The sequence below is a fragment of the Eptatretus burgeri genome, chromosome 2 (genome assembly GCF_056783735.1).
Source record: "Eptatretus burgeri isolate ZD-2024b chromosome 2, Ebu_testis_v1, whole genome shotgun sequence".
Lineage (NCBI taxonomy): Eukaryota > Metazoa > Chordata > Myxini > Myxiniformes > Myxinidae > Eptatretus > Eptatretus burgeri.
Window position 1 is genome coordinate 88,664,910 of NC_140962.1, and position 26,595 is coordinate 88,691,504.

General features: G+C 35.9%; 1 protein-coding gene and 1 long non-coding RNA gene across 6 annotated transcripts in view; one reads left to right on the forward strand and one right to left on the reverse strand.

Moving 5' to 3' along the window:
• LOC147032524 (contactin-3-like) overlaps nucleotides 1-26,595 on the reverse strand; it is a 217,909-nt gene that overhangs the window by 149,058 nt on the left and 42,256 nt on the right. The window lies entirely within an intron of this gene.
• LOC147032525 (uncharacterized) lies at nucleotides 8,910-10,268 on the forward strand. 2 transcript variants are annotated; one of them, XR_015052085.1, is made up of 4 exons: nucleotides 8,910-9,333; nucleotides 9,428-9,586; nucleotides 9,843-9,900; nucleotides 10,144-10,268. It is a non-coding gene; the product is annotated as an uncharacterized LOC147032525 (long non-coding RNA). The 2 variants fall into 2 exon arrangements; XR_015052084.1 differs by having other exon boundaries at nucleotides 8,910-9,586.

Sequence of the window (26,595 nt, forward strand, 5' to 3'; positions counted from 1 at the left end):
TATATATATATATATATATATATATATATATATATATATATATATATATATATATATATATATATATATATATATATATATATATATATATATATATATATATCAACAAAAACATTCTGAAACTTTTGTGATGACCATTCTGCTGGTTTCAAAGTCTTGCAAGGATCCATAATGGTGTTTATCACAAATTCACAGGTGTACCCAGCATTGCCTGGTGCTCTTCTAATCCTGTTGGCATTTAGAAAAAAAATCATTTTTTTTTTTGTGGAGGCTGAAGAATTTCTCTACACCCACTAAAGAATGGGGTTGGGCATAATTTAATATCACCGTTCACAAAGCTACAAAGGCTTAGGCACGATAGAGGAATTTTTTTTTAAATCCACCTTTCTTTTTAAAATATGTGTTTGTCGAGAACACTCCCTGGCATTCACTGATGAACCTCTGAAAATTTGCCGAAGATTAGTTTGGCCATCTCTGAGAAAAATGACGACGCACAGACAGACAGACAAACAAACATCTCTCTTATTGTGTGAAGGGTATATATATATATATATATATATATATATATATATATGTATATATATATATATATATATATATATATATATATATATATATATATATATATATATATATATATATATATATATATATATATATATATATATATATATATATATATATATATATTGTTGCGAATTCGCGTCCACCGGCGTGCGGACGGCCACGTAACTCGAATCGCGGTACGTCGCGCACTGGACGGACAATTCTGTCGTGACCCTCTCGGACCAACGCCGGGAGCTAGTCACGGGTGGGCCTTTCGACCTCACCACAATCGTGCCAATCGGCCACCCGCGTAGGATAGGGTTGTTCGCCAAACTCGACCTACCTAAGTACCCACGCGGATGGTAAACCGGGCGATCGTACCTCGCCGCAGGTCGACTCCGGACACGAGCCGCTTGGGCGGCCCGTTCCGTACTATCGGGATAACCGAGCGGTGTTATCGTCGACCTGGACGGTTCCGATTAATTACCGGGATATTGCACCCACTACGAACCCCTTACATGAAGCAAGATGGAGGGTCAATAGAGAAAAGAAAAAGCGAAATGAGCACAGTTCAACAAGCAAGCATTTTATTTCCCGGCACACGGAAAGCATGTATATACAGCCATACAGTCAAAATGCACATATAGCAACCAAAACAATAAAAGCAACGACGACGCAGAGTTAATACCGACTACGTGCACACACGGCAACACTTATACAGCTTTACTTTACAGACGGCGCCAACACACATTTACACAAAAGCAAAGGAGAGAAGCCACCCTCATAGACAAGGAGGCAGACAGGCCTGTAGGCCAAATGTGCGCGTGACCTGGAGGAGCGGCCAGGTCCGCGAGACGGGTGGGGGGGGGGGTCCTACCCGCGTCCTCGTGACGCGTTGGCGGGCGAGCCACAAATGTGGCCGCACGGCTGTGCCCCGACTCCGTGCTCCTTGGCGGGTTTCGTTGGCACGACGTTTGAGGTGGGGTGGGAACGGGGCCCCCTTTTGCACTATCTCAGCGCGGAGAAAGGGGGAATTGTTGATGCCCTGGGGGAGGGGAGTGGCTGGCTGGCTTGGGTCCCGCGACAACACGAGCGATCCCCCACACCGCAATCTTGTCGCCGACCGCCGTCCTTCTTGCCTCGGACCCGAGCTCCCTTGCTTGCAGTTCCACCGCGCGCACTCGACTCCACTCCACCAACGCAACGCTCCTTGTCCCCAAGAGCCACCTCTCGACGACACTCTCCAAGCAACTTCAAAACCCAACTCTCCCGCATTCGCCTTGCGCTCGCCTTTTTATAGGTGGCAGGAGCAGCCAATATGCAAATTTTAGGACGAGAACGCGATTGGAGGCGGGGCCACGCCACCCCCCCCCCGGTCAGCCATTGGTCGGGAAAAAATGGGCGCAAACCTCTCCTGATCCTAAAATTTGCATATACGGACTTCACATACACACGCTTGGAGGCGGGGGCCAAGCCGCCCCACGCTCGCCAATTGGATGGAGGAGAAGTGGGCGTGAAGCGTTTCTGATCCAAATTTTCCCCTCGGAAAGGCCGCCATTCGCGCTCACGGCTCGGTGCGTTCGGCACCAATCGACGAACGGGCCTGAGACAGCCCGACGTTCAGTGTTCACAGGTGGTGTGGGAATGGCCGTAGAAGCGATGATGTGGGATGAATTCGTGAAGGTAAAGGCGAAGGTGGTGGAGGGTCTTCTGTGGTGAGGGTTGGCATTGTGGTTGTTGTCTGCGGGTTGGAGCGTGGTTGTAGTTGGTGACGATGGCTGGCGTGGTGGATAAGGTGGTTGTCGTGTGATGGCGGTTGAGACGTGGTTGGTTCAAAATAATGACAGAAAAGAAAAAATGGCTAACTCAAAGCGTCGCAGCCCGGATGAATCACATAAATTCCCTCTATACAACGGGTTTGGGCTAACTACACATGTATCTATGAAGATATCTCACCTGAGGGCCCTTTATGGTGTAATGCGAATTTCCACAGCCATAACAATATATATACATATATATTTGGCCAAAAAATAAAACCTGTAATTGGTAGCTTCTTTACTTTATGGCTTTAGAGACAGCCAGAATCTCTTGTCCATCTCAAAAATGTTGATGGTTTGTGCTGTCATTTTTCATATCCAGAGTAATATCATGTCAAACTTTGTACAGAGTAGCAGTAGAGAATTGTATACATTATTTTACAGCACATGATAACTGATCTAACAGATTATTATTTCGTATGCAGCCTGTGGCTGCTGGTTGCATCGTTGCTGGGAGTGTGGCAATGCTGCTGATGCAGTGCCCCCTGTTCCCAGTAATCTGGTACTCATTTTGCCAAACTCAGGAGGATGACAGGCTTAGTCAACCCACCTGGTGTTGTTTAACAGCATGACAGGGGCTCAAATTCAAGACCCTAAGATCTTAAGGCAGCTACCTTACCCGTTAAGCCAACACTAGGCTTCTCTACCAGATGTTAAATTATGTTAAAGCCTGGTGATTGTAGTGTCAAAGGAAAATGTTGAAAGGAAATATCTTACTCCTTGATTCCAAAATGTATGAGCATGATATATGTTGCTCATGTATCAGAAGCATCCCTCCTTCGAGGAACATCCATTTCCATAAAAATTGGATTGAAGTCGTGGGATGCGCTCGGTCTGCAGTGATACCATATATTCAAGGGATCTTCAGAGTAATTCAGAAATGAAGTCAATGCCAAATATAAGTTCCACAAAACCAATACTCCAGCAACACTTTTAGAGTAGAATAAACACAGGAACTCTCAATAATGGTGTTGACTTATTTCCAACTTTTCACTTTTAAAGTGCTGCAAAACAGTGTGAATCCATTCGTCAACGGTTAAATCCTCATGATCGTTCCACCACTGTAGATGTTACTTGGCCTTTCAGCAATAATAATTAGGTTGTAGATGGAAGCAGTGCTATCAAATCTCCTGTTTGGCAGTATATGCATGGTTCGTGATGAACAAGATGGCCATTGGTCATTAAATTAGTCAATTATTGCTGAGCCATTTAACATCTACTCATCTACAGCACAATTCTCTCTAATCATTGCTTTTCCCTGATCTGAAGAGGTATCCTTTGTTCCTGTGATCACAGCCATGCTGTGAAAATTTCCTTTCAAATTTCTAGTCAGCTTAATTGTGAGCCCATATAACCCCCCCCCCGCCCCCCTTCAAAATAATATGCATAGTTTTCAATCCAAAATATAGTTAGACCTGCATCTTGTAAGATGAAATTTGATGATTCTCATGTTTAAAGTATTTTCGAGTCAGTGTTCAATGGCAAAGGGCTATTTATTTATTACATACTCAAATATGAAGGAAGTTGGACCGCTGCCACACCCACCCCACCCCTAAATAGACTAAGCATCTACTTCTCTCTCTGCTTACTCTCATCTCTTGTAAAACTTCTTTTAATTCACCTGGTATAACTCTTATGCTCCAAAGTAATAGAGAGTATGGGAGAGTGAAAGTGAAAGTGAAAAAGAGAGTGCAGGCAGGATGGAGTGGGTGGAGAAGAGTTTCAGGAGTGATTTGTGACAGAAGGGTAGCTGCAAGAGTTAAGGGGAAAGTATACAAGACGGTAGTGAGACCAGCTATGTTGTATGGTTTGGAGGCGGTGGCGCTAACAAAAAGACAGGAAGCGGAGCTGGAGGTGGCAGAGCTAAAGATGCTGCGATTATCGGGAGTGACAAGGATGGGCAGGATAAGGAATGAGTATATTAGAGGGACTGCGCAGGTAGGACGGTTTGGAGACAAAGTGAGAGAGGCAAGATTGAGATGGTTTGGACATGTGCACAGGAGGGAAGCGGAGTATATCGGGAGAAGGATGCTGAAGATGGAGCCGCCAGGCAGGAGAAGAGGAAGGCCAAAGAAGAGGTTCATGGATGCGGTGAGGGCGGACATGCGGGTGGTTGGAGTGTCAATGGAAGCTGTGGAGGATAGAGCAAAATGGAGACGGTTGATCCGCTGTGGCGACCCCTTACGCCGAAAGAAGAAGAAGAAGAAGAAGAAGAAGAAGAAGAAGAAGAAGAAGAAGAAGAAGAAGAAGAAGAAGAAGAAGAAGAAGAAGAAGAATAAGAAGAACTCTTATGCTCCACAAAACTCCTTACTCTCTCCAACAATATTGTACACCGCTCCTTCCCAATTCCATATCCAGCCGATGCATGATGTCATCGCCGGGTGCCAAAGGAAGCGAGTACTCAGTTTTTACTCTGTTTGCTTTCTTGTTTGCCCAGATGATATTTCAGCCATCTTTGAGCTAGCAAGCTGAAATTTGGGGACAAAAGTGAAGATGTGCTTTTTCAAATAACATGTTTTTTATTATTTGATTAATCAATTAATTACTTAATTATCATCGATTTATAAATTACTGATTTATTTTCTTTTTCATCTGGGCAATACCCCAGGCACATTTTGAGCTAAGAAGCTGATATTTAGAGAAGATAGTGAACAAGTGATTTGGCTATAAAAAGAGTATTTTTGATTTATTGATTAATCGAATAATTATTTAATTATTCGTTTTTCGATGAATTACTTAATTTTCAAAAAGTTACAGATTCGGATGAAACAGTGGTGGTTTCGGTATGCTATTATGCAATTGATTAAGAAATTAATTATTTTACAATTATTATTTATTTTAATTATGCAATTAATCAATCACTTATTGTACACTGTTCCCTCCCAATTCCGTCTATGTGCTGCACAGCGGCATCGCCAGGTGCCCGAGGCGCCCCGGCAATGTTGTGCGCTGGAGAATTTTATTTATCTGGCATGGTTTGGGGGGGGGTGTGTCCTTTGTATGTACCTCTACTTGTTTTCTTCCTATTTTCTTCATCTTCCCCACCCCCATGCTGATGTAATAAATAAATGCTTTCCATTATATTTTCTTTTTATTGTCCAAGAAAAGGATAAAGAGAAAGGTGGTCATTCAAATAAGTTGATTTTTAAAACTACATTCTTTAATTCAGTCATTGTTTTGTAGTTTTTAAAAAAGATCAAATGTATGGTTTCTCAGAGCAACACATAAATTCTTCCCTTACATTATTCACCAATCCAGAAGGGAATGATTCATAAAATTATAGCTAGAAAACAAAAGTAAATTTTAAAACACCTCTTTTAGTATGAAATGTCCGTAATATTTATAGGCTTGACTTAAACACATTTCAGTCAAAAGGCCACAGTTATAAAATATCTTATGATGCATATGATAAAATATACTGTAATTATATATCTGAAAAAGAGACTAAATTGCCAAATCTGAAAAAGCACTTTGTGAGGAAACTATGCTCAATTCATCCAAAGAGACGTTTCAGTCACTCAAGTGCACAATTCTTATTTAAAGATCTTTGTGGATCGTTTCACTTGTTGTCAGGTACAAATTAGAAGCATTTAGATTGTCAAGTATGTGCCTCCAAAAGGGAATTGCTGAATTAAAGCAGGTGCACACCATAATATCCTTTGTTCTAACACCAAGTTATTAACTCACACTGACATACTGCAGTGGAATGGCTTGGTGGTAGAGTGGGAAAAGTTTTACATTGCCCTCACTTGTGGGTTCGATTCCCACAGTTTCTTAGCAGAAAATTCTGCACCCTATTGATGATGAAGCAGCAACCTGTCCAGGACACAAGGTTCTTAGACATGGAAATGTTTTAGACTTGTCTTAAATGTTCCAACTCTCCATAAATAGAACAGGCTTCTAACCCCACCATTAAGACAGATGTCAATTAATTCTTACATTCCCACATGTCAATTGATGTGGATGTAAATATTAATATATTTACAGCATTACTTATCTCAATCATGTACATGTACGTATTCCTGATAATTCATTAAAAGGAAAGGTCTAGTAGTCCTGCTGGCAATGAAAGCTTCAGGAGTCCAATAAGAAAAACCCCATTTGTGGCCATAAAAGTGAGACTATAAGCAAGAACCAGTTGTGAAAAAGCAGCTTATTTTCAACACAGAAGGCTCACTCTGTAAGCTTTGGCCTTGTGGTCGTAAAAATCGACAGGTCGCCGATTGCACACTCCTTCAAAACAACTACTACTGTATTATGAGGCTGACCTTTTGAAGCGTTCCTTGAAGGGTTACGACAGCAGAACATATGACAGACGGGATGCAAATTGCATAACCTCAGATTAGTGAATGCCTCAGAACTACAGAAAGGCTGACGTGTGCCCTAATATATATTTGGCTAAACCTCTTTCCTTTTCCATCAAATCCTCTTGAAGGCTCCTGTAGCCATTCTTGCAGAGTCTGGCTGCAGTGCCGAAGATAGCGTGTGTTGTAAGCTTATCTGAACCAGTTGTGAGTGAGGAGAATGGGATTGAGTAAAACACCACAATGAATTGCCACCATATTTAATCAGAACATTAAATGAGTGAATTCAGTCAAACATTAACAAAAAATTGGGCAAATTATGCAGCAGAGAAAATAATTCCCACAACTCATTATGGACAAGATAAACTATATATATATATATATGTATATATATATATATATATATATATATATATATATATATATATATATATATATATACACACACATATAATAATAATAATAATAATAATAATAATAATAATAATGGGCTTAATCATAAACACAAGAAACAAATTTCCAAGGTGGAATTTTCATGCAGAAAGGTCTGTCCAACCTATTATGATCAATAAAGTTGAAGAAAGACAGACTTGATAAATTAGCTTTCAGGAGCAAGAGTAACAACATCAACAGCTCTTCTCGTGTTTTGTATACATATCGCCTTGTTATCTCCAAGAAGACAATGAGACAACATAATCAAAATATATAATATGACAGTGTCAGTCCCAACAGCTATCTCCTCTATCACCATTCTGTGCATTGCTAGTTAGTTCTATAGGCATGATTAACAATGTCTTGCAATTCTGCCTGTGACATTTATATTTACTTACAATTTTCATGCCGTTCAGCCAAGTTGAAAATAGACATGTCAAGTGTTCACTATGCCGAATAACATTAATGGATTCCTGTGGGCAGTGTTTCAACCCCGAATGTCATAGAAATGTTGTTGTCATCTCCATTTATTCCTTCAGACACTTGGCCATATGCCAAGTGCATGAGTATTGCAATGATCCTGTTTGTGTGCTTGTGTGTTTGTCTGTTTGTCGGGAGAATAAATGTACAATGAGGGCAAATAGAATCATTAAATTTGGCACAGAGGTTCATGTTGTAAATGTCTCAGATAAATTCAACTTTAAGCTTACAAGGAAAAACAACTTGAAAATGAGCAAAGGATGATATTTACTCATGCTGCAACCACACAACAGTATAGGTTGCACCCTTTGGGGTGGTGTTGCACGAAGAGAAAACAATGGTGCGAGTCAGCACCTCCATTGAGTCCATTCTAGTTGAAGGATTTTACTGAGGGGTAACACCATCAGAAGTTACAGCTTCGAATGCTAATTTAACTTTCAAATTTTAGGTAGGATGGCCTAATTATCTGTGAAGCCCAGAGACAGTATGACCAGAGTAGGGTAAGAATACTGGTTCTGGCTCACTTTTCCCCATGTAAATGAATGGGGGATTTTCAGCCATGAAATTTTTCTTTTTTTTCCCCTGAAAAAATAAATCCCCTTTTTAGCCCAAGGTATATTTATTTGTCTCCCCTTTTAACCTGGAGCCTGGTGTTGGCTTAGTTGTTAGGGTGGCGGCTTGGGATCCCAGGGTCCTGAGTTCAAATCCTGTTGGCTGCTGAATTAACACCAGGGGGTTGACTCAGCCTGCCATCCTTCCGAGGTCGGCGAAATGAGTGCCAGTGTACTGGTCCCGGTGTATGCCCCGGTTAGAATAGGTGTACCATATCCCTGTGTGTCGTAAGAGGCGACCAGGGTTGGTGTCAGGAAGGGCATCCGGCCATAAAACATTGCCTCAAGAAAAAGCCAAACCCCTGCACAGCAGGGAAAAATGGCTGTAAAAACGGTCATTTTTTATTTCCCCTTTTAACCTAGGGGCTCTCTATTCAAATAGCCCATACAACAAGATAAAGATTTGTTAAAGGTGATTCTAAAGAAATATCTGAAACGTCTAAGCCTCGGGGCACTCTTTATCAAATAACCAATGCATATTGTTTAGCTCACTCATTGAACCTATAAACATTTGTTCATTTTCAAATTCCTTCAATAGTTTAATTTTCTTTGCACAATAATCCCCATCTAAAATATTGAAAAACAAAACATTTGAATCTTTATATTTTTTAAGATACCCCTTTTGTGCCATTACGAAATGATAAACTTTTCTTAATGATCTCATCTGGCCACCGCCCGAGTTGCAAATCATTTTTGTACATAAACCATGCCAGAAAAAAGTTTTGTTTCAAATGTTTTCAGTTCATGCCGTGAAAATGAGGAAGTGTTTTTTGACACGGCCGTGCTGTGTGAATGAGGAAGTGGTTTTGGACTGTCATGCTGTGAAAAAATAGGAACTATTCTGTGAGACAAGGTCTCGTGTTTATATTTTATCTCAGAACACGAACTGAAAACATTTGAATCAAAACTTTTATGGCGTGGTTTATGTCCAAAAACGATTTGCAACTCGGGCGGTGGCCAGATGAGATCATTAAGAGAAGCTTGTCATTTCCTGTGCCCACACCCAATGATTAAGCAATCTCCTCATCGTTGCTTTATAAGCGGTTCGCCAGACAAAGTTTCTGCCAGACGGGATTTTCATTTTTACAACTGAGGCATGGACGATATTTCTTCCGATGAAGCCAACAGCCCACTACAGAGTTGGTAAGTTTGTGTATGCTTTTCTCTTTGAACGATGAAGCAAATGATTATTAATTAAATCATGATAATTCTGATATATATATTTTTTCCCTGACAGGGCATTGGAAGAAATTGAGTTCACATATCACGACGTGGTTCATGAAATTAATACTCTTATTGAAGAGATCAATGATTTTAGAAGAGAATTGAAAGACATTTTCAATGAGTGGCATGAAGTCTTATCACGTCCTCTCATCTCGAAGGAATTAAACCAATGGTGAGACACGTGTGTGTGCCTCTCTCTCTGTCTGTCTTTCTACCTACCTCTCTCTGCTCTTATTGAAGAGGCCAATGATTTATAATGACTGGTCTCTGATCTCGAATGAATTAAACCAATGGTGAGGCACGTGTGTGTGTGTCTATGTGTGTGTGTATGTGTGTGTGTGTGTGCGTGTGTGTGCGTGTGTGTGTGTGTGTTGCTTTCCCTGTCTGTCTCTTCATCTATACCCTTGACTTATTATTTTTTTTTTCAGCACTATCGCACAACATCAGCTGTTGAAGCAATCTTGTACAACACATGATTTTCTGGAGGTAAATATTTCTGAATTATTATTAATATCACTCTCTCTTTAGAATGTCGTCTAATGTTGGTTGCATCATTAGTTTGAACGCGGTTTTGTCAGTACACTGGAATTAATTTTATTGACCTTGAAAGGATGACAGGCTGAGTCGGCCTCCTGGTGTGTTAATTCAGTGGTCAACGAGGCTTATTCATATTACCATGTAATTATCTTTATAGAACCTAATTATTATCCACTTTTTGTTTCAAAACAGAATATGGTGTCTGAGTTTCGAAATCACAAGACATCTGAAGAAGATTGCTGGGAAAGATTGTACATTCTCGCAAATGAATATTTAATATTTTCAATATTAATAAATTATATTTGTTTTGTTTACAATTACTTGATTCTGAATTACAAGAAAAGAATAAAAGAGAAGAAAGGGGAGGGGGGGGGGGGGGGAGGGGGGGGTAGGTGCGCTCCCCCAATGACCCATCACCCCCTCATCCCATCCCTCCCCTCCCCATGTGTGTGTGGGGAAGGGTGGGGGGTGGGATGAGGGAGGTGGTGGGTCAAAGGTGGGGGCGCACAGGGGGATGAGGGGGTGGGGCTTGTGTGGGCGGGGCTTCGGTGGGGGCTTGTGTGGGTGGGGTGTGTGTGGGAGGGGCTTGTGTGGGCGGGGTGTGTGTGTGGGTGGGGCTTGTGTGGGTGGGGCTTGTGTGGGCGGGGGTTTATGTGGGTGGAGCTTGTGTGGGAGGGGTTTATGTGTGTGGAGTTTTTGTGTGGTGCTTGTGTTGGCAGGGCTTATGTGGGAGGGGTTTATGTGGGCAGGGTTTATATGGGCAGGGGTTTATGTGGGTGGAGCTTGTGTGGGAGGGGTGAATGTGGATGAGGCTTATGTGGATGAGGTTTGTGTGGATAAATGGATGGGTGGAGAGATGGGGGGATGGGTGGATGAGTGGAGCTTGTGTGGATGGGTGGATAATTTTTTAATTAAATAAACATGTTGTGTGTGTGGGGAACTAATTAACTAATCACTAATTATGTGAATATGATGAATATGGGTGGAGCTTGTGTGGGGTTTGTGTGTGTGGAGCTTGTGTGGAGTTTTTGTGTGGAGGTTGTGTGGAGCTTGTGTGGGGTTTGTGTGGGGTTTGTGTGGGCGGGGCTTCGGTGGGAGGGGCGTGTGTGGGCGGAGTCAAAAAGGGGCGGAGTCAAAAAAATTTCAATTTATTGGAGCTTGTGGGGGGGTGTGTGGTGGGGTTTGTGTGGGGTTTGTGTGGGCGGGGCTTGTGTGGGCGGGGGCTTGTGTGGGTGGAGCCAAAAAGGGGCGGAGTCAAAAAATTTCAATTTATCTTTGTCTTTTGTAATTCCTGTGAATAAAATGAACCTAAAATCTCTTCCCCTTCCAAATCATATATCTTATAAGTCCAAGGAACCGTATCTATTACATCAACAATTTAAAAAAGCTCGTTGGTCCATCTTTTCGTATAACCTTTTTCAAAATGAGATTTCCACCTATATATTCTTACGATATCACCAACTTTGAACTTAGGTTTTCTGACATTAATCTCTTTTTCATATTTTAATTTTGTAAATGTTTCTGATGGTTTCATATTTGTTGCCGTGTGAATCGTGTCATTATACTTATCCACAATATCCTGAATAAAAGATGACCATTGTTGTGAACCGAGTTGTGTGAATTTTTTATATAGTCTCTCTTTTAAGGTACGATTAAAACGTTCAACAACAACTGCCTTCCCTTCATTAAAGGTACTGTATAATGTAATACTGTTATTTTTTAGAAAATTCATAAATGTCTTGTTATAAAACTCTCTACCCTCATCAGTCCACAATTTTTAGGTTTTCTCTTACTTTTATTAAATATCTGTTGAAAAGCTAACATAAGAGTATTACCTGTTTTGTTTTTTAAAGGGACAACCCACACATATCTACTCCTCAAATCAATAACGGTTAAAGCATACTTGTACCCCTTATCATTATTGAGTTCAATCAAATCAGCAGACCAGATATAATCAACTTCCTTGGAATAAACTTTCCTTCTCTGAAACTTTGTGAATATTGGTTTATGTAATTCATCAGCTAATTGCTCTTCAGTCTTAATGGCATCATTAGAGCCTATAAGTTTTTGAATTTCCAAGTCCAAGTTTCAATTTAGCACTGATCATCTTCTTCACAATGAACCGATCAACTTTTTCTCTCAAGGTTGGATTTTGTATCAGAGACAAATTATACAACATTTCTCTATCGGCTTCATGCTTTTCTTGCAACGTTGTGGTATTCCCATAATCAATATCGTGTCTCATGCACACTTCATCAACTCTATTGATAGGCTTACTCCAGGATTTAGGATTGTCTGCCTCATCTAATCTTTTATCCAAGTTTGTGCCTGGGCCACAGAAAGAATACCCTGGAAGATGTAATTCCCCTGGTATTCCAGTAGTTGTAAATTTACTTCCTGATAAAAACTTTTGGATATCTCCTCCTAGTTTGTGTTGGGAGATAAATTGATTTTTTTTTGAACCACACACCGAACATATACCTTTTTGTATAACCCTGTTATTTTTACTTTTAATATATGAAATATTTTTAGTATTAGTTTTCCTTTTACATTTGAGACAATAACTCATTTATTTATGAGAAAAATTCCTGCAGAGTGCAAAAACCTTTTTAGTTTCCAACATGCACATTTGAATCTTAATTTTTAAAACATAAAGAATCCTTAGAAATGCCTTCACTCTCTCCTCCATTTATTTAAGAAAAAAAAAAAAATGAAAAACTTGAATTAAAATCCATATCTTGTCGATGCTAATAGTCTTGTCGAAAGTATTGCAAATAGACCTGTCAATTCTTTCTTTTCCTCCTCGGTGGGTTGAGTTATTTTCTGTAATACCCTTAATCTTTTTTAATCTCACTGGTTTCCATTTTTTGATATTTTTTTTGTCTCCCTCTTTCCTCCCTCTCCTCCTTCTCTCTCTTCTCTTTTTCCTCCTTCTCTTTCTTCTCCCTCTCCTCCCTCTCCTTCTCTTTCTTCTCCCTCTCCTCCCTCTCTCTCTTCTCTCTCTCCTCCCTCTCTCTCTTCTCTCTTTCCTCCCTCTCTCTCTTCTCCCTCTCCTCCTTCTCTCTCTTCTCTTTTTCCTCCTCTTTCTTCTCCCTCTTCTCCTTTTCCTCCTCTTCCCTCTCTTCTTCAACTCCTTCCTCATCCCTTACTATCCTTGAATCGCTTACACCCCATAGAATATTATACATATATTCATCAGGATTTCTTGTTATTCCTGTATGCAAAATAATTTTTTTACAACAGGAAACCAATAAAATTTCTTTTGAATTTCTAAAAGAGCCTTACCTTTTCTTAACTTTATAATTTTTTCATTATTTAACATTCTAATTAAATCTAAAGTTGTCGGTTTATCAACATCAGCATAATGCCAATCTTTTATTGAAAATACCTCATTCTTATGTTGTAGAACATATTTATTAAAATACCGAATACCCTTTTCTTGAAGGTATGCTTGGACACAGAAATGATAATTTTCTTGAAGCCTTCTTGCTGTCATTTATGTATTAGAAATATATGTTAGAACAATATTATGGCACGAAACACCTCCCCATCTTCCCATAGTTAAATCATTTTGTATTTCCTTACTTATTATATATAATCCTGTTTTTTCTGTTTTCATGAGATAAACAAGGGCAAAACCATTATTATATTTACCCTTATTAAATTCTTTTATTTGTTGTTTACTAATCGTAGCCCCACAAAACTCATTCTCGATACCAAGTGGATAATATTCTTCCTTACGAGACTGATTTAATTGTTCCAGGTCTTCGAGGTTAATTTTAAATGACCAATTATACCCTAAATCATTCATATCATACCCCCATTGTTCTATTCTCATACAAACGATACGCCCTTCTTTATAAAAATTTATTTTAATTCGAACTGTGAATTCTGTATGACCTGGAGATAATATCAACACTTCTGTATCTTTGGAATACACAGCTGTTTTATTTAAGGATATATATTGTGATAAATCGCTTAATCTCACCAAGTCATTCGCGTCAGTCGGGCTTGGATAATTTTTTAATTTATAAGCATTTTTCATGTTAATATTTTTGGTTATATTATATTTATGTCGTTCAGCCTGTGCCTTTGTGTAATAATTTGATAAATCAATATCCAGTTCTTGAGATACACCAAAGATAGAACCATCTTTACCAACATAAGTCATTTATATTAGATTAAAAATAATATCATAAAATTTTTTATTTTTGTTGAGTTGAAATAACACATATAGGCATAATTGGCCACAACACTTGGAATTTAATTCTTGGACTTGAAATGTTTGATAAACACCATTCTGTAAGAATTTTATGACTTCAACAGGTGGTGGAAGACCAAAACTATCAAAATAATATTTGTCTTGACTATTAAAAATACAAACCCAATGAGAACCATTCCCATTATTATCTTCTAAGTTCATAATAATATTCTTTGTATGTTTCGGCACATTTGTTAATTCATCTCTCATACAAATAACCACATTATGAATTTTTAATTTCTTACAATATTTGACAAGTTGTAAATTTGATGTTGTATTCTTTCCAAATTCTTTCAACCACTCATCAATGCTCATTTATTTATTAGAAAGATATAATCCATTACCTCTTTTCGTTAATTTTACACCTGCTTGTGCTATAGAAGAAAGCATATCTCCAACTAACAATCTCGCTTTATCAGGCAGACCTTCAAGTTTTTCAGCAAAATCTACAATTACACCACTTCCACTAATTTGTTTCTCCAACTCTTTGTTATGTCTTTCCAATTCTTTTGAGCCTGGAGTTGAGCCTTCCTTTCGTTGGCAGTTTTCACCGCTGTTGAAATACCACCCGTCAATGCTCCAACCGCACTTAAACCAGCAAATAAAGGAATTAGAAATGGGAGAAATCCTCCACTCGTCTCTCTTATTGAATATTTTTTCAACATTGGTTTTGTCATTTTAATTTTAAGTGAGCCAGTGTCATTCAAGATTTTAACCTGTTCTCTTGTGAGAAAAACATCAATTCTTACTGCTCCTTTTCTCTGAATTGTATTAACGTTAATCGTACAAGGCTTTTGATTTTGAACACAAGATGATAGTTTATGAAGATTGATTTGATTAACATATACCCCAGTTGGTACTTTGCCACTCATTTATTTAACAAAAAATTATGTGAGACTAATCATCACACCATTATCTGTATTAATCTGCAATTCTGTTTCTTCCAAAAGCAAACAATATGTATCAACTTCTTCACTCTCTCCTCTTTCAATGTATAGGGAAGTATCCACTCGATTAGACTTTATAGTTTCCTTTTGAGCGCTCAGGTCAAATGCATAGATTGTATACAAACTTTTAAATGCTGTCATATCCAAAATAGGTTCTTTATTTCCATTACTTTCACACACCTTTTGGTAAGACTTGTATGCTTCAGCAAAATCATTTTTTTCCCAATTAATTTCCAATCTATCTCGTGGGTAAAATGTTCCATCTAGAGAAACGCGAAGTTGTTTCACCTTAGCATTATCACTCAATGCATTATTCTTATCAGTCGCAGTATCACCATCTGGCTTTTTAAAAATGATCCACAGATATCGTGGCTTTCCTTCCAGAACACCCAAATTCCACGTGTAAGTTGTTTGATTGAGTTTAACGTGTTGACATCTTCTTTTGAGGTATGATACACTGAGTGGTTTCTTTGAGTTAAGTCTTCGATTCAACATCTCTTCTGTTTTAAGATTAGGAGTATATTCACTGATATACCAACTCATTTCCTCAATTACAAATTTATTCTGATCACCAAAAGCACTACCAACACCAAAAAGCAATCGATTTTCATTATCATTCCTTTGTAGTTGAAATCTAATTTTAAGGCCATACAGAACTTTATCATGATCACAAAATCCAAATATACCTTTAAGAGGAACTGCCACAGTAAAACTATTTTCTGCTTTTGTATCATCATTATACATTCCTTTCCTTTGAGTATACCCAGGGTCTGTGTTTGTTCCCGTTGACATATCAGGAATAAAACCTTCGACAGACCCCTTTCCCATTCTATCACTGAATGTATAGAGTGTAAATTTTATCATTTCAGATACAGCAGAGACATAATCAACCGCTTCAACTTCTTGTGTTCCAATATACAAACGCACACTATCAAACATTTTCCAGAAGAAATCATTTACAAGTGTAGCGTTTGTGTTATTCCCAGCCTTAGTGAATTTAAATTTACACAACAAGAAACTTTCGGAGAGATTCAAATAGGTTTGTTGATTATTTATTTCAAAACTTTTTGTACCATTCGTATTCCAGTCTGTTCCAGTTATTGCATTTACCTTGAAGTAATCTTCTTTTTTAGTGGAGTTTGAGATAATAATAGTATCATCCAAATCATAGATACTATCAATTGCTTCCATACTTGTATTTATTTAGGAAAAAAAGATGTTAAAACTTTTGAAACCCTGATCCAAGTATTTGAATTATTTTCTGTCGTTCTTGGGGGACAACTGAGTTTTGCCTTTCTTAATTTCTTTTATTGCTTGTAATTTATGAGATTCCTTCTGGGCATCTTTTATACTCTTTACAGCACCTGCAACATTTCCCACAGCAGAAGCAGTTGAACCAATTAGATCTTTATGTTTAAGAATAGTTGAACCAATACCCATGAGAGTATCAATTATCCCATCTCCTCTAAATTGATGCCCAACACCCCTTTGTCTCTTAGGTTTATAGTATCCTCTACCAAGATACATACCTTCACCCTTGTAGTATGGGGAAAGGAACATCCCATCCCCTGTAATTATTTTATATTTTCCCAACTCGTGTTTCCTCACAATAACCATCGTATTTATTTATTGGAAAACTTCACGTAGGTGAATTCTGATAGATATAATTTCTCCATTAAAAGAAATCACACGACTATCTTGGTCGGTTATCCTAAAATTTACTCTGTGTATGGTTTTTCCTGACACAGGGAGATAATCCAAATTTTTAGGCTCCATATTGAATTTATAACCAATTGGGGTTGAGTATGCGCTGAATGAAAATATTGTATTTGTTTTTTTTCCATCATTATAAGCACCATCAATCAAATCACAGTGAATTAACACTGAATTTATTCCTGAGGATATTTGAATGACATTATCACTGTAAAACGTCCCATTAGTTTCAATCTTTTTTGAGGAGAAACCCAATAACTCTCTAAATGAATTATCAATTGTGAAATCAACCTTGTAGTTATTTTTAACTTTAATCGTTGATTTTGAAGTATGTTTTTGAATGTTTATAACAATATTTTTTGGTTCATCACCCTGTTCTTTCATAAGACGAGCAATTTCGGAAGATATTTGAGAAATCTCATATGCTCCGGGTGAGACTGTTATCGTTTTGTATCCACTTCCTGGATTATAACTAAACTTGTCATTTTTCTCGGTTATATTAAATAAGGTATTATAAGTTTCCATGGACAATAAAGATGCCTCATATTCTTTTGTTGTGTCAAGTTGTAGTGGGTATGGGAATGAAGATGTGTGGTCGCTTGTTGTGAAATTGAAACTAAGGATTGTGCTTCTCATCTTATTTAATATGAGATAAAATGTCTTTATATTGATATTTATTAATTATTTTCATGTTCATCAACTGGTCTAAAATGGCTGATGCTTCATTAAAACAATTGTTATTTCCAGCCTTCTTACTGCCTAACAACAATAACAGTCTATTAACTAATTGCGATGGGTCATTTGGAAGAAAACTAACACCTGAACCAAGGATACTTAAAGCCTGAATAATGTGTTTCTCCTTCTCATTCTTCCTACTTTTACCAGAAAGAATAACCTTATAATTTAGAGTGTTCAGCAGATCAATATATACTCTATCATCATTATTTTCCATATCCAATGGTTTATCAATATACTTTGATTCATCCCTCACAGTTGAACCTTGTCTTCCATCTTTTGTGAGAAGAAACATTAATCTTGGAGTTAGTTTAACAGGGGGTTGAGCAGAACCCAAGAACCTTAATTCATCATTAAATATCAATACCTTTTCTTGAACAAGATGAAATATTGCTGATTGTTCTGTTGGAATGAGTCCTGCTTTGGTTTTTGAATCCGCTGAATATTCATTGTTTTGAAGAGCATTCACAATATAATCAGGGGTCGATTAATCTCTTCCAGTTGTTGAAATAAACCTTCATCATCATATTCTAATTCTCCTAAATGCTCTAATTCTTCCTCCGTCATTTGACTGAAATCTTTTAACATTTGAAGTTTTTAGGAGTATATTCTACCGTGGGAACTGTGGAAACATCTTTCATTTTTCCTTGGGAAGTTTTTAAAAGTGGTTTAAAAAATTTCTCTTGTTTTCTTTCAAATGCTTCTTCGCCCGTTAGTTTCTGTCTGCGTTTCTTCTTTATGTCTTCCTGCTGTTTTACAACTTTTGAAACCAACTCTTGATGTTCCCTAAATCTTCTTGCTCTTTCTTTCGCATCCATTTATTTATTGAAAAATATCATTTAATATCTCATCTTGTTTCACAACAATATATTTATATTTTTCAGTCGTGTGTTTCATGTAATCCCCAAATTCCTTTTTACTACATAATGTAGAACAATTGTCTCTCCAAAAATTGTTTATATCTATTGAATTTAACTTGAATAAAATAAAAGTATTAGCATTGTTTCTGATGGAACGACGAGGAAGCTGAAAGTACGATTGACTAAGATAAATACAATTACAAGAAGAATGTCTCCCTCTTGTGTAGTAGCTGTCCATTACCGTTTGGTTTCTCTCATTAACACAATCATCAAAGATAACGAGGTTCTTTTTGGATTTATCCAAATCTTGGGGAGACGGTATATCATCCGTATTATCACTCAGAATACAAGTTATCGGTTTTGATGTCTTTTTACATCTCTGTGTATCACAAAATAGTTGTATTATATCTTCAATGTTAAAATCATTTAGGTTTTTTTGAAGTTTAAATAAACCGATTATATCTTCTTTTTGAAGACCAGCATTAAAACCTTGTGAGAGTAGTTGATACTCTGGTTGAAAACTCGACTTTGTGAAAATTATTAAATTATCATAATCTAAAAAGTTGGGAGTGAGGAGCATCTTTAAAAGTAAGCAGGTTTTTCCACATCCACTTGAACCAACTATGAGGCATCTTAATGAATTTGGGAGATTTTTATGGTTGTCAAATTTTATCTTATTTTCCCAAATAGGTAAAAAATCATTCATTTATATATTTGGAAAACAGGTTATTTAATTCATTCTTGGCTTTTTTCGAAATTCTATATTTTATCCTAAGTTCAGGTTTAATTTCAAGATAATCCATTATTTTATTTATGCAATATCTTGTGTTGATATTTCCCTGAAAATCACATCCATGAATAAGATATGACAACAATCCTTTGAACATTTCTCTAATACGTTCAGTTTCTTCCCTTGTAAGGAAAGGTGTGTTCTCACCCTCGTACTTTACATTCATTTCTCGAATCAATCTTGTAAAGTAATTCATTTTTGGTGTAAATCTAAAAGAATTATTTTCCTTTTTATATTTTTGATTATCATTAATTAGAAGATAATCACAGAATATACATTGTTTATAGGCTTTTGACTCTGTGTTTAATCCCCGTCTTTCACACGCAGGACAATTCTCAAATTTGTCATATGGAGAATCATGGAATTCAAGAGGCTCAAAATCGAGTAAACTATTCATATTTATAAAGTAAAACTTTACTTAAACTGAAATTCATCTTCGATATCATCTTCGATACTTTCAGAATCATCTATACTTTCATAACTATCATTTGAACACAAACTCTCGGTGCCATAACTATCGTTTGAATGCAAACTCTCGGTATCATAATCACTCTCATAATCTTCAAAATCTTCAGTTGAATATTGGCTCATTTAATTAGTAGAAAAAACATTACCATCGATATCGATATACATTTTTTCATTCACAGATTCAACTGCTACATTTTTTATATTAAAGGTAATTTTAAAATGATCCTTAACTACAATTGAACGAAATGTCATTTCACCTGATATATTAACATCCTTTATTTCATCAGGATTTATATCTTTAGGGTTGTTGAAAAAAATACAAATTTCTCCTTGCATATTACAGATGGTCTTATCTTTTCTTTCTAAAGCTTCATCCATAAGGTTTTTATTTTTTGATACCTTTTCTTGTTTCATTGCTTTTTCTAGTTTTGAATATATTGCCAGAAGGAGAGGAGAAACTTTTGTTAGAGATACCTTAATTGATGTTCTTCCAGGTATACTAAAAGCCCTTCCACTGAAGTAAATTGAAGAACTCATCATATCCACCATAATTGTTTTTATCCAATAGTTGTTATATTTATCTTTGTTCAATTTTACATCCTTGACATATTTCTCAGCATCTTTAACAAATGAAGAGATTGATTGAAACTTGTCTTTTGTGTCTTGAAACATTGTATTTATTAAGTGAAAAAGTTGGAGGATAAAATGGTTTTAAGCACAGATTCACCTGTAAAATAAACGAAATTTTCATCAAGAAAATTTTAGTTTAAGCACAGATTCACCTGTAAAATAAACGAAATTTTCATCAAGAAAATTTTAGTTTAAGCACAGATTCACCTGTAAAATAAACGAAATTTTCACCAAGAAAATTTTAGTTTAAGCACAGATTCACCTGTAAAATAAACGAAATTTTCATCAAGAAAATTTTAGTTTAAGCACAGATTCACCTGTAAAATAAACGAAATTTTCATCAAGAAATTTTTAGTTTAAGCAAAGTTTTATTATATAAATATGGTGAATACAACATACTGCGATGTTTGTAATCACGAATATAAACATTATAGAAAACACCTCCGAACCAACAAACACACATTTAATCTATTTCACAAAATATCCCCTCTTGAGTTGGAAAGAAAACATTGTGATACCTGCTCAAAGGATGTTTTGAAGAGTAGTTATAATAGGCATCTTCAATCACAAAAACACAAGAAAAATGAGTTTAAAGTAAAGGGAGACTATTATATTGAAAACACTGATGGGGCATTTAAAGGGCATATAAAAATAAGGATTTTTCAATTTGGAGAACCCGGTCCATCATCAATAATTGAATCAATTGAAATAGTGAAACCTGATGTTGAAAAATTTATTAAAAAAACATTAAAAGAAATGAAAACTTTAAAGTTTTATATGGGAGTGAAAATGAATATGAAAAGACAAGATGAAGAACAAACTCCTTATATGAGGACAGATCTTCATTTTATAACATCATTTCAAGATTTTTTGAATAGTGGGGTTTATGAAGAACTATCAAGACAAGAGGAGGATGTTGATAATACAGTGGTAGGAAGTGGATTCAATATTAAAAAAATCATCTTTTTAGATGTACACATTCTAAAATCAAACCCTCTTAAAGCTTCTTCTTATATTGAATTACCAAAAGAAATAAAACGAAAGAAGGCAGTTGTTAATATTAAGAATAATGATAATAAATGTTTTCTCTGGTCTGTTCTTGCTCACTTACATCCACCAAAATGTAATTCAGAAAGAGTAAAACAATATATTAAATATGAGAATACCTTGGACATTAAAGATTTTAATTTCCCAATGCCACTAACAGATATTCCTAAATTTGAGAAAAAGAATAATCTTTCTATTAATGTATATGGATTAACGGATACAAACAAAGTTCAAATATTAAAAATTTCAAACAACTTTAAAAATGAAGAAACACACATTGATCTTTTATATTTTAGTGTTGGAAATAATTCACATTACACATACATCAATAATTTATCAAGATTAATCTCTTCTCAGGTATTCAGAACAGCAAACAAAATATATCCTTGTAAGCGATGTCTTAATTCATTTCATACAAAAGAACGATTAGAACAACATTCAAAATATTGTAGTAATCATAAATCAGCTGTAATTACAATGCCTAAACCTGGTGAAAAGATTTCTTTTGAAGATTATAATAAATCTATCATGCACCCATTTGTGATATACGCTGATTTTGAATGTATCCTTAAAAAGATAAATACTGCTTCTCCTAATCCAAAAGAACCATATACAAATAAATATCAAAAACATATTCCTTGTGGTTTCTGTTATTATATCAAATCATCTGTTGGAGAAAAGTATAATAAACTTGAACAGTATAGTGGAAAAAATGCTTCACAAGAGTTTGTAAAACGATTAGAAAAGGATTGTATAAGACTAAGTAAATTAATGAAAGAAACAAATGAACTGATGAAATTAACCATAGAAGAAAAATTAGAATTTAGAAAGAACAATATCTGTCATATTTGTGAGGAGGAAATTGAGGAGTCTAAAGTTAGGGATCATTGCCATCTTACTGGTAAATATAGAGGCCCCACTCATTCCTGTTGTAATCTTAATTATAAATTACCTTCTTTTATTCCAGTCTTTCTTCACAACAGCGCCAACTATGATACACATCTATTTATAAATGAACTTTCAAAAACACCAGGGAATGTTTCTGCCATAACAAACACAAGTCAAAAGTATATTTCATTTACAAAAATGATATTCACAAAACCTATAACTCGTATTCGGTTTCTTGATTCTTACAAGTTTATGGGAACGCCACTAGCCAACCTCGCATCAAATCTAAGCTCCACGGGCTCTTTTCCAAATCTTAATTCATTCTTTCCAAAAGAGGAAATTCTAACTAAAGAGGAAATTCAGATTAAAGAGAGAATTCAAAGTAAAGAGGAAATTCTAATTAATGGGGAAATGAATGAAGAAATTCTTACTGAAGATGAAATTCTAATTATACACAAAATTCGAACAAAGAATGAAATTCTAACTAAAGAGGAAATTCTGATTATATATGAAATTCTGATTAAAGAGGGAATTCTAACTAGAGAGGAAATTGAAACAAGGAATGAAATTCAAAGTAAAGAGAAAATTCTTACAAGTAAGGGAATTTATCCTTATGGTTATATGGATTCATTTATGAGATTTAAAGAAACACAACTTCCTTCAAAAGAGTGTTTCTATAATAACCTTTATGAAGAAGAGATAAGTGATAAGGAATATAAACACGCACAAGAAATTTGGAAAATATTTAAGATAAAGAACCTTGGAGAATATCATGATTTGTATCTAAAAACAGATGTTTTATTGTTAGCTGATGTGTTTGAAGCTTTTAGATCACTCTGTCATAATAAAAATTGTTATGGATTAGATCCTGCCCACTATTTCACAGCTCCTGGTTTAGCTTGGAGTGCAATGTTGAAAATGACAAAACAAGATATAGATTTAGTCAGTGATGTAGATATGCTTTTGATGATTGAGAAGTCTAAGAGAGGTGGAATATCACAAGTATGTTCAAAAAGATATGCTAAAGCAAATAATAAATATCTTCCAAATTATGAGAGTGAAAAAGATAGTAATTATTTGATGTACTTTGATGCTAATAATTTGTATGGATGGGCAATGTCTCAATCTCTGCCTTATGGTAAATTAGAGTGGGTGGAAGAAAAGGATTATGAAAAGGCTTTGATGAATATTGTTATTTCTTCTCAAGAGAAATGGAATGACAAAGAAGAAGGTTATTATTTTGAAGTTGATTTGAAGTACCCGAGTGATCTTCATAATAAGCATAAAGACCTTCCTTTTGCATGTGAGAAAGAAACCCCAAAGAAAGAATGGTTCAGTGATTATCATAAAAGTTTTAATATTAAAGGCAAATCAACAGAAAAGTTATTAACAACATTCTATGATAAAGAGGGATATGTTTTGCATCAAAGGAACTTGAGACAATATTTATCTGCTGGGTTGAGAGTAGCTAAAATTCATAGAGTTTTAAAATTTAAACAAAGTCCTTGGATGAAAAAGTATATTAAATTCAATACAGATATGAGAACAAATACAAAAGTAAAATTTGAAGGGGAATTCTATAAATTGATGAATAATGCTGTCTTTGGAAAGACAATGGAGAATGTTAGAAACAGGCAAAACATTAGATTTGCAACATCTTGGAAAGAAGCTTCTAGATTGATAAATAAACCAAGTTTTGAGAGAGAAGAGGTTTTTTCAGAGAACTTTTCTGCTATTCATATGAAAAAGGAAAGTATTGTCATGGATAAACCAATTTATATTGGAACAGCAGTTCTTGATTTATCAAAGATATTGATGTATGATTATTTGTATAATGATTTAAAGAAAGAGTATGGTGAAAATGCTTCATTGTTGTATATGGACACCGATAGTTTTATTCTAGATATAAAAACTGACGATGTTTATAAGGATATGAAGAAAAACATTGGAGTATATGATACAAGTAATTTTAGTAAGAAGAGTGAGTTATTTTCAAAAAAGAATGAAAAGGTTATTGGTAAGTTTAAGGATGAGTTGGGTGGAAAAGTAATGAGTGAGTTTATTGGATTGAGAGCAAAGGCATATGCTTATAAGTATGGTGATCAGATTGATAAAAGGTTAAAGGGAATAAAGAAATATGTAATAAAGAAATCAATAACTTTTAGAAATTATTATAATTGTTTGATGAATAAGAAAGAAGAATATAGGAAAATGAATACAATAAGAAGTTATAAACATAAGATATATAGTGAAGAAGTAAATAAAAAGGCATTAGGAGCCTTTGATGATAAGAGATTTATTTTAGATAATGGAATAGATTGTGTTCCATATGGATATTGTATGATAGAGTGTATAAAATAGATTGTGTTCCATATGGGTATTGTATGATAGAGTGAATAGAATAGATTGTGTTCCATATGGACACAAGTTTTAACGATGGGAAGATGGGTTAGGGTTTTTAAGGGCTTCCGCCGCGTTTTTCACAATATACAAATGGTCGAACCAAGTATTAGTCAAACTAAAGAGTGGAGAAAATCTCAGTCTTGGTATATAAATGGAAAACATAATGAATGTGAAAAATATCAAATAAGTCTTATTGAAAAAATATCTAAAACAAAGGTAAATAAAACAAATATGCGAATCAATTTAAAAACCAATAAGTTAGAGGATGTAAAGAAAATAATAAATATGTTTGAATGGACTGAAAAATTTGATGGTTATCAATTGAACAATGGAAAAATAATTTACTACAATATCAAAATGATATGCAACTCAGGAGGTGGTCAGATGAGATCATTAAGAGAAGTTTATCATTTCGTAATGGCACAAAAGGGGTATCTTAAAAAATATAAAGATTCAAATGTTTTGTTTTTCAATATTTTAGATGGGGATTATTGTGCAAAGAAAATTAAACTATTGAAGGAATTTGAAAATGAACAAATGTTTATAGGTTCAATGAGTGAGCTAAACAATATGCATTGGTTATTTGATAAAGAGTGTCCCGGGGCTTAGGCGTTTCAGATATTTCTTTAGAATCACCTTTAACAAATCTTTATCTTGTTGTATGGGCTATTTGAATAGAGAGCCCCTAGGTTAAAAGGGGAAATAAAAAAATGACCGTTTTTACAGCCATTTTTCCCTGCTGTGCAGGGGTTTGGCTTTTTCTTGAGGCAATGTTTTATGGCCGGATGCCCTTCCTGACACCAACCCTGGTCGCCTCTTACGACACACAGGGATATGGTACACCTATTCTAACCGGGGCATACACCGGGGCCAGTACACTGGCACTCATTTCGCCGACCTCGGAAGGATGGCAGGCTGAGTCAACCCCCTGGTGTTAATTCAGCAGCCAACGGGATTTGAACTCAGGACCCTGGGATCCCAAGCCGCCACCCTAACCACTAAGCCAACACCAGGCTCCAGGTTAAAAGGGGAGACAAATAAATATACCTTGGGCTAAAAAGGGGATTTATTTTTTCAGGGGAAAAAAAAGAAAAATTTCATGGCTGAAAATCCCCCATTCATTTACATGGGGAAAAGTGAGCCAGAACCAGTATTCTTACCCTACTGACCAGCAACAGTAGTTTCATAAAATAAAATATTTTAATATAATATTGTTGGGGGTGGGGTATTTTCTGATGTGATCCACCATGACCTGGTGATACCTGGTAAAGTCTGTCTGTTCTCCAAGTATTTTCCTTCAAGGTGAGAATCAACAACCTTTCCCCATCTCAACCCCACCCCTCATTTTCCATTGTCATTTTCACACTGTTAAATGTACCCCTGAGAAGTCCCTGGCTGTCAATGCAATTGATGGAAAATGGCAGTGGTTAACGAAGGGTTAATTCATTATTTCATATTAAATGTCTTCCTATTAAATGCCAATTCCATCTCATCCCAATTCCTTGAAAGGGACATCTGCTAGTTCTAATTAAAAATGATTATGACCTAAGCCTGGATTAGCCTGTTTGGTGTTCCCAACTGAGGACTTACCATGCTAGGTTCAAGGATGGTTCAAGGATGGTTCAAGGATGGTTCAAGGATGGGCCTGTTTGGGTTGGCATCTTTGTGCATTCACATCCAAAACAATAGCTCATGATAGTTGGAGCCTAGGTTCATAATCTCCTTATAATTTATGTAAAAGTGCACATATATATATATATATATATATATATATATATATATATATATATATATATATATATATATATATATAAAAGTGCACATATATATACAGTCATGCGCCCTTTAACGACGTTCCGGGCAACGACGGATCGCATATACGACGGGTCTGCCAGCTCTGGG